The 10,096-nt window shown below is 38.5% G+C and overlaps 1 pseudogene; it reads left to right on the top strand.

Annotated features, from left to right (window-relative positions):
• The first annotated feature begins 278 nt into the window (after positions 1-278).
• On the top strand, positions 279-9,378 carry LOC138144341 (myeloid leukemia factor 2 pseudogene; annotated as a pseudogene).
• Positions 9,379-10,096: the final 718 nt, after the last annotated feature.

Genomic DNA, 10,096 nt, shown 5'->3' with positions numbered 1-10,096 from the left:
GGAAAATCTATAGAGAGGAAATCAACCAGATCTACTAATGGAAAGAATACACATTTTACTTCACTATGTTTTTAAAAAAATTATTGTTTTTCTTTTCTCTTTCTTTAAAAAAGTCTCCCCACTAGATTTTAAGCTCTTGGAGGGCAGGGACTCCATATTCTAATTCTTCCTCTCTTCCACAACCCAACTGATTCTCAGTGTATTTTTGTTGATTCATAGAAAATTTGAGTGTAACCATCAGAGCCAGCAGCATGAGAGTAGGAGAAGGGAGTAGGAGTATGGCGACAGGTTTGTGGGAGGCTCTTCAGCGCCCTTTGAGCAAATGAAACCATTGTGCTCCTTTATTGGGTGTTTTCCTGGTTACTCTAACTGTCGTTTGCTCCTTATTATTTTTATGAGGCTCAGTGAAAATCACTTTGTCCTTTTAATTCCTGCTAGTACCTGCTGGCTGTGTGGGTGGTGCTATTCCTGAGAGCACAAGCACTTCACTGCATCAGGAGGTTTTGCTGCTTTCAAGAGCAATCAGCCTTGGCAATGTGAGAACCCTGGGACTGGAGAGAGGTATAGCCCTTTTAGAAGGTCTTTTGTCCACACACCAGCTAAATTAAGAGAACTGCTCAGGTTCATCTCCTTGCCTCTCATTTCTCTACTTCTATCGGGATGATGGGTGCATGTGAAATGATTGAGATTTGGCATATAGAAAGTAAGGTATTGTCTTCAGTAGATATTGTTTGATTTGACAGGAGTCATTCCAAAAGCCAGATCAAGTTCTGCAGAGGAGTTAGCCCTTATCACAGGGAGATTTAAGAATTTGTTGACAATGGTAAGGGGATGTTCACCTTGGAAAATGTCTCCCTTTTATTTCCACTTTATGGTAAGGTTATAGTATAACCTAAACTTAATTCTATTTGGGACCCCAGGATGCATATTAGATAAATTTTTTGAGGTAAGATATTTTGTAGAGAAACATGAAAGTTTTCAATGAAACTATTTAATGAAAGAAAGTTGAGCAAGTTGAGGGAGCAAGAAAGGAAAAAAAATATGAAAAAATGAAAATACTGAAGCTATCACTATCTCCTCTCTCTACAATTAGGTAAAACCTGACTTTTGTGAATTATCTTGAATTATAACTATATGTAATTTTCAGTATATATCTTTTTAATTATTAAAAGTTAGAAATTGCACACAAATACACAAACACACAAGCACACATCTTTCTATTCTTCACATTGCCTACATACTAGTTTTCACACATACTAAGTGCTCAAAAATTTTTATTGAAACAATGAATCAATAAAACAATAAAACTTTACTTTTAAAAGTCAGAAGTTATTTCTGAATTAGCAGATCAATTTTGTCAATTTTCCTCTATTCTGAGTCATTTAATTCTATTTTCTTCTTGCATCACTCTTCTTTTGGTTCCAGTATATGATTCTGTTTCCATATCTATTTTTCAAACCTATGTTTCCTTTGTTTACTCCTGTTTATGATCCAACATGTGAAGGATGCTCAAAAGTCAGTTCTGGAGTTTCTGTTCTCTTTTATTTTCATTCCTTTAAAAAAAATATACTTCAATGACTTCAAATATTACCTCTATATGAATGACTACAAAAATGTTGTCTTAATATTAATAGTAACATTTATATAATGCTTGCTATGTGCTAGGCACTGTGCTAAGACTCTTTACAATTATCATCTCATTTGTTCTTTACAAACAACCTTATAAGATAGGTACTCTTATGATTCCCAAATTGGAGATCAGGAAACAGGCTAAGAGTTAAAGTGAATTGCCTAGCATCACATATAACCAGTAAGCCTCTGAGGCTATATTTAAATTTAGGCCTCCTGATTCTAAACTTAATCTAGAATTAATCTAGCAATGATTTCTTTACCAAAGTAAAGAAGTACTTAGTGTCTTGTTTCAGCTACTTACGTATTTAGCACCTTGTTTGATTTCAAGTGTCTTTGAGCCTTGCCTTGATTATATCAAGTTTTTGTTAATAAACAGAACTTATGAACCCCACAGTGGGATGAACTTGTTGACACAATAAGAAGGGGAGGAACAGGAAGGAGCTAATGACCATATATAAGGAGAAGCCCAAAATAGGAAAGAGCAGAATTGAGAAGAGGAACTTTGTGGTGGCCAGGCACTCTTTTTGTCTATTCTGTCTGTATTGATTTTCGTTTGTGATACTTTCTATAGAAGCCCTGGAACCTTACTGGAAGCCTTGAAAGAGGATTTTCTTGTAGTCTGTTTAGAGAAGTCCTGGAGGAAGGTTTCAGAGGCACTGGGACAGTGCTGATGGTTTGCATTGAGTTCTCAGACCTTATTTGTGGGTTTGTGTTGATTTCACAGACAGATAGTGAATTGATGATGATGCTGGCAAAGGGTATGAATATTGTTTTGGCTCTGTTAAGCTTTGACTTCTCAGAAACAGAAATTGTGAAGGACTTGAAGTGGATTGAACACTATGAGCTTCAATATGGAAGGGGAAGTGGACGAGGAACTGAATGAGGAGCTGGACAAAGAACTGAGAGCTACCTACCTTTGAATCCAGGTGACAGTTGGGTAGATTCAGACAGGAGCTGGGACCATGGAAAATGAACCATGGAAACTGATTACCAGCCTCAAGTCAAGAAGAAAAGACCTCTTCTTGATTACCTAATGCTAACTGAGAACATCATGATTTACTGTGATCTAGGGGTGGAGAACTTTGATCTTTGTACTTTCTGTGTCCCTTAAGGAGGCCTGCACCTTAAGGATGATTGAGTTAAGGACTTACTGAATGATATCTTTTGTTTAAAACTATGTGACCACTTTGATGAAAACTATGTGGTCACTTTGGTGATAAGTTACATAATAACCTTTGATTTGTGTGAATGTTTTGCTTTAATTTACTGCTGAATAAATAGAGAGTTCCCTATACTATGTAATTAGAACATTAAAACTCTTCAAAGCAGCAGTCCTCTGGAAAGTTGTGAGTGCTTGGCTTTAAACAAACTCTGATCCCAAAATTATCAGCTGCCTACTGGATATTAATGCTTCTTTTCTTTTTGCACAGTGGTTCAAATTCAGTCTCTTTAAATCTAAATTCATCACCAAAATCTCATCTCATTACTTGTTACCCCACATTTTCCCCAGTGAATAATACTGCCAGTAAACTCAATCTTCTTTGTCCCCTTATTTAATCAAAGCCCTACCAATTTTTTCCTTTCATATTATCTTTGACATTCAGTTCTTTTACATTCTCTGAGGCTCACTCTCTTGATTGGTAAGGTAACTTCCTAGACTCATCACCATTTCCTTATGGATATAATTTTTTCTCTACTCTTTGAACTTTTCCATTAACTCACCATACACCTGGTTCTTTTCAGATAATATTCCCCATCCCCCCCCCCCACATTTTTCAACTCTCTTTGTTGTAATTTCTTCCCTCTTTAGAATATAAGCTACCTGAGATGAAGATCTGACTTTTTTTCTTGTATTTAGTCTAGTAATTAACACAGTACCTGGTATATTCTAATTGTTTCATAAATCTTTCATCTGTCTATTTAGAAAATGCCCCAATACACATAAAATCATATTAGGATATAAAACATCTATTAATTGACTATTAGAAGCAAGTCTATTTTATAGTGAAAGCTCAGATAATCAAAATCCTGAAATAATCTAAACATCTTACTTTCACCCCATCAAACATTCTATTAGGAAAGTAGCAAATAAATTTCACCAGGCTGAAGTGAATTTCATCTTCTCTTTCTTCCATTGATCACTGGGAACTAAAAAGCAGATAAGTACTCAAAAGATTGTAGGTTCAAAGACCCCCAGGGTAATTTACACAATGGAATCCAAATTAACCCCTGAAATAACAGTTAAGAGTTAGCTTTATCAACACTGTCAAATGGGATAGTTTGAGGGCAAGAGAGAATAGACCATTGCTGTCTTTGTTAAAAAAAATAAGTGCAGTTGATGGGGTATAGACTCTGGGAATCCCCTTGAACTCTTTGAATCTTCCCCTTAGATCTGGTATTGGCCGGAGGCCATAAGCATTCCTTTATTAGTATGAATGAATCTGTTACCCTTAATCTAGCCTAGCCCTCCATTGTCTATTATCTTCAGGTATCATTCATTTACCTCCCACCTTTGATCCTATCAAAATATCTATGAGCAAAGCTGTTACCCTTATACTAGCCTATTCCTCCAGGGTCTGTTACGTCCCGTTTTCTTGGTTCATTGCGTCTAACCCCAGTCCCATCACAACCCTCCCTAAATTCCTCCTTCCAAACTACTAGACCACCTATAGATCCCTCCCACAGTCTTGAGGCATATAAGATCCATCTTGCCTCCATGAAGGTGCTCAGATTCAATCTAGTTCAGATTCAGTCTGTATCAGATTGTTCTCACAAGCTAGTCAATACAAGCATCACAATTACTTTGTCTCCTTAAAAGTCTAACCAATATGGTGAATCTTTAATAAACTTTATTTTACTTTAACTGAAAGAAGGCTTGAGTCAAATTCATTTGGTAGGACCCAGCATGTCAGTACTTTGGGGGTCCTGAGCACCTCTAAACCCTAAACCTCAACAAAGTCACAACTCAGTCTATTCCACTAAAGATACTTTGGCAGTCAGTTTCACCTTAAAGAGAAGAGACCCAGACAACAAGCTCTAGAAGGCTTCAAACTCATAAAACCAAAGTCAGACTGATTGAGGAATGGGGATATGCAAAATTAGCATCAATATTTCATGATCCATGTTTTAAAACTCTCTCTCTCTCTCTCTCTCTCTCTCTCTCTCTCTCTCTCTCTCTCTTTCCTCCCCTCTCATCATCCTCTCCCTCCCCACCACAACCCTGCCTTTCTTCCTCTTACATCTGGATTGCTCAAAAAGTCTTCAAACAAGTCTGCATACCTCCAATCTTTCCTTTTTCAAATTCTGACCATTGTTGTCATATTAATTATCCTAAATCTTGACATCCATTGGGTCACTCCATTATTTAAATATATTTCTTCACTTTTAGTGCTCTACATTCATAAATCTGCCTAGTATTGAAGACCCTCTAAAACCTGGAACTAAGTTCTCTTTACTCTATTTTGTGCAGAGAGGTGTACTGTTGTTCATTGTCGTCATGTGAGTCGCAACAGCAACTTGACTCTGATATGAGCTTCTGGATGTCAAAACTATGTCTTTTTTTCTACCCAACTAACAACAACACCTAACTGCCTCAGCACCCCCCCTCCCACCAGTGCTTTTAAGTTTCCTTTTGTGTGTTCTTATCCCCAATTAGAATCTCTCAGAAAGCAGGGAATATTTTTCTTTGTATTACTTGCATTTGTATCCTCAGTGCTCTGCACTGTCTGGCATATAGTAGCTTTCCTTCCTTCCTTCCTTCCTTCCTTCCTTCCTTCCTTCCTTCCTTCCTTCCTTCCTTCCTTCCTTCCTTCCTTCCTTCCTTCCTTCCTTCCTTCCTTCTTTCCTTCCTTCCTTCCTCCTTTCTTTCCTCAGCCAAAAACAATCTTCTTATTCTGAGATTCTCAACCATTCATTATCTGTGTCAGTCATTCAAATTTCATCATTGGCTGCCTTAATGGTGTTTCTTCATCTGTATATCACCTTTGTATATCATTTTACATCAACTGCATAAATAGACTATAAGGTATTTGAAGACAGGAATCAAATCTCCCCCTTCTTTGACTAAATGAGTGACTAAATGAGAGGTTCCTAAATGTTTTTAAGTCATGGACTCCTTTTACAATCATTCCGGTCAAACCTATGAATCCTTTATGAGAATAGTATTTTAAACGTGTAAAATACATAGCACTAAATAAGGATACCAATTATTTTGAAATGAGTTATCAAAATATTAATATTAGACCTGTGTGCCCATGTTTAAGATCCCCCCAAATCAAAACAGGATCCAAATGAATATCTGGTGATTGTGAGAGCAGTGAATACTATGATATGTCAGAAATGACAAGGAGCATTGGTTTTGTTTATAGAATTTCCAGATCCTGCAAAAACATTGTTTTAAGAGTAATTGGGCAGGTTGAAGTTTAGTGAGGTGACTGATAAAGCATTTTTGATTGTATTAAACAGCCATATCACTTGACATACTGAAAGTTTGATAAGAAAGAAAAATAAAGTCCAATGAGATAAAGAATAATTCAGAAGGAATTGTTAATTCAAGTCAAAATATACAAATCTAGTAAGATACAAGAGCCTTCAGAAATCTGGGCAGCTTACCTGGAAACCACATGCAAACTTGTTTTCTCAAATACAAGTTTTAGCAATTATGAAAAAACAAGGTACATCAATTATGTGGCTTTCATAAAATTACTACAGCATTTTATCAGTAGTATTTTTCAAATATGTTTATTCATGTGCTGAATTTAAATTCTAATGAAACATTCCATAGGTGGTGACCAAGCAGACTTATCATATGGATTGGATTCAGTATCATTGGAACACCAGTCCTGAAAGGAGCTGGCAGGATTCAGCTGTGTTCTTATAGCTAAATCATACATATGATTACTGATAGGTCAGACACTGGAAGCTAGTGATATAATAAAGACTTTCAGATGGATAAACTGATTGGTCATCCACTGGGGTCCACAGAACATCATTGAGTAGAAAGAATGTGACTGAGTAAGTGGAAAAATGTCTTACTATGAAGAGTACCCAATATTGTCAGGAAGTTTTCTCTTACAACCAGCTGAAAATTTACTTCTCTGACATTTCTACACACAGAATCTATTTTTTTACTCTAGGCCAAGGATCTTATCTATGGGATGGTGAACTTTTATATTTTTTATTACTTTTAATTCAATTTTACTTTATTTTCAGTTTGTAATTCTCTCACTCCCCCTGCCCATCCTCATCCCATTGAGAAGGCAAGAAAAAAAATCAGTACAAATATGTATAGCCAGGCGAAACAATTTCTTGTAGTAGCCTTGTCCAAATATATGTGTGTGTGTATGTGAATACATATCTATGTACATATATATGTGTGTTTGTGTATATTTACACACAAACACACACATATGTACACATATATACATTGATGGACTTGGAGTGTAGTTTGAGTATATGCACATACATACACACACTATTATACACATACTTCAATTAAGTCCATCAGTTCTCTATCTAGAAGTAGATACCACATTTCATCCTTCACTCTTTGGAATGATGGTGGGTCATTGTCTTGATCATATTTCCTAAGGCTTTCAAAGTTGATTACTTTTACAATACCTTTCTGTTGTTGTGGTAGAAATTGTTCTCCTGGCTCAGCTGACTTCACAGTATATCAATTTATACATGTTTTTTCTAGTTTTGTTTTTCTGAAACCATCCTGTTCATCACTTTTTATAGCTAAATAATATTCCATCTGATTCAAATACCATAACTTATTCAGCCATTCCCCAAACTCTCTTAGTTTCAATTTTTTGCCAGCACACACACACACACACACACACACACACACAACCTAAAATGTTTTTTGTATACCTATGCCCTTTTCTTTCTTGATCTATTTTTGATATAGACCCTGTAGTTGTATCATTGGATCAAAGAATATGCATGGCTTGGAGCCTGGCTGTGCTCCGGAAGCAGCAGTAGCAACAGCAACAGCAGTAGTAAGAGGAAGAGGAGGAGGAGGAGGAGAAGAGAAGAAGGAAGGAAGGATCGTTTGACCTCTTCACCCGCCTCAACGCGCCCCTGGCCCACGGGAGAATCTAACCAGGGCCGCGACTCGGCGGGCCTAAGCCAGGGACGGGATCGGGCTCAGCCGGATAGGCGCCTGAGCCTTGGGCCCCTCAGCACCCTGGATCAGGGCAGTTCAGAGCTCCTGGAAGCCAAGAACAGGATATTCTGGTTCATGACAGATGGAGAGCTTGAGGACCCGATGTTCCTCATGGACCGTTTCGCTATTCATCGACAGTACATGAGCCTGATGTTGTCCAGAGGCTTCAGCTACAGCCCTTTCCTTAGCATCACAGATGGGAGCATAGCAGGGGCTTGACCTGCCAGCCGGAGGATGTAGGCTGGAGCTGTCTCACCCTTTGGGATGCTGGGAATGACAGGTGGCTTTATGGACATGTTTGGGATGATGAATTATATGATTGGGAATGTGAAGCACATGACAACCTGAGCCAACTGTCAGACCTTTTCATCCTCCACTGTCATCTCTTACTCCAACCTGGGTGATGGTGCTCCCCAACTCTACCAAGAAACATCTGAGATGCGCTCAGCACCAGGTGGGATCCGGGAGACAAGAACAGTGAGGGACTCTGCTAGAATAGATGTACATTGGACATCACATCTGAGATAGGGCACACATCCTTCAGCGTTCCCGAAATCACCGAACTGGGGACCAGGAAGATCGACAGGACTACATCAGTTTGGACGAGAGTGATGCTGAAGCATAGAGAGACATCTCGATACCGGCCACAGCGCACCTTGGAATTTCGTGGGCATGAGGCTTCTGGGGCCAGTGGAGGTAGAAGAGCTGAGGCAGCCCCTCGGCTGGCTATACAGGGCCTAGAGGAATCCCCCTGCTGACAGTCACGAAGCTATGACTGGTGAGGGCCCCCCAGGTCCCCTCCTAAGTGTTGGTAGGGATGGGATCACAGGTAAGGGATGAAGTCCCTCAGTCATTCCTCTGGCATTTGGAGGAAACCCACTTGTTCTAATATTTTAAGAGTGTGGGAGTCAGGTAAAGATCCTCTTAGAACCTATTTTGGTGATGTAGGTCTCAACTGGTCTTTGAAAGGAAAGAAATTCTCCTAAATTGGAGAGTTGACCACAACCACCAAGACACTCATCATCCAGGTTCTCTTTTCCCCACTTCCTTCCTATATGACAAGCTTTCCCTCCCTTCACCATCTAGATACAGTCTGTGAGGGGAAGAAAAGTCACCCTTTGGAATAATTCCCTTCCCCCCAATTTAATATTAAGTAGAGGTGAGCTGGCCCCTTCTAGCTTAGGAAGCCTTAGGGGGAGCTTTTCACTGCCCCCTTTACTGCTTTTACAAGGCCTGCCTCCCCATAGTGAATTTACTGACTATTTTTCTGTTGCTTCCTGGTCTGTTGATTTTTTTTTTCTCTAACACCCAATAAGTACAAGGTCCCTTAGGATAAGTACTGGGGGTAGGAGCCTCATTTCCCCCCAAAGGTCTGTTGGTTGCCATTGGATCCTTTCTCATCTCTACCTAGAAGTCCCATGTTTGGGGCTCTGCCCCCTCCCTACTGGCTGGGTAAGGGGTGAGTATTCAGTCCTTTTCCCTCTTGTCCTCTAACCTTATGCCCTCATGCACCCATGCACATATGTGTACACACACACACACACACACACTCTGTCTCTGTGTCCCTTTGCCCATTGTGTGTGTGTATGTGTGTGTGTGTGTGTGTGTATGTGTGTGTGTGTATGTAACTTGTAACTTTATGGAATAAAGGAGAATGGAAAAGAGGAAAAAGAAAGAATATGCATGGCTGAATAGCTGTTTGGACATAATTTGAAATTGCTTTCCAAAATTGCTGGATTGATTCATAGCACCAGGAATACCTGTTTTATCTTACTCCCTCCAGCACTTTTTGTTTTTAATTTTTTGTTAAGTTTTCCAATCTGATTGTTTTGAAGGGATACCTCAGAGTTGTTTTACTTTTCATTTCTCTAATTATTAGTGATTTCAATTTTTTTTCTTAAGGCTTTTGATATGTTGATTTCTTCCTCAGAAAAACTATTTATATCCTTTGACTATAAATTACAGGATGGTTTTTATTCTTTTAAATTTGGCTTAGTTTCTGTTATTATTTTTTTTTTTTTGGAAATGAGACATTCATCAGAGAAACTTGCAGGAAAGATTTATCCTTTGATTTATTTCTTCTCTTCTAATTTTAGCTGCATTAATTTTGCTTATGTAAATTTTAAAAATTATGTAATCAGTACTGTACATTGTACTTACTGTAAACCTCTGTATCTCTTGTTTGGTCATAAACTCTTCCCTTACCTATGACCATTTCTCCCATGCTTTCCTGATTTACTTATAACATTGCCCTTAGTGTTAAATCATGTATCCAGGTGGATTTCAATTTGGTAT

The sequence above is a fragment of the Petaurus breviceps genome, unplaced genomic scaffold (assembly GCF_028583685.1).
Source record: "Petaurus breviceps papuanus isolate PSGF00001 unplaced genomic scaffold, PetGlider_PUasm1.0 90696, whole genome shotgun sequence".
Lineage (NCBI taxonomy): Eukaryota > Metazoa > Chordata > Mammalia > Diprotodontia > Petauridae > Petaurus > Petaurus breviceps.
This window is presented reverse-complemented; position numbering and strand designations above follow the sequence as displayed.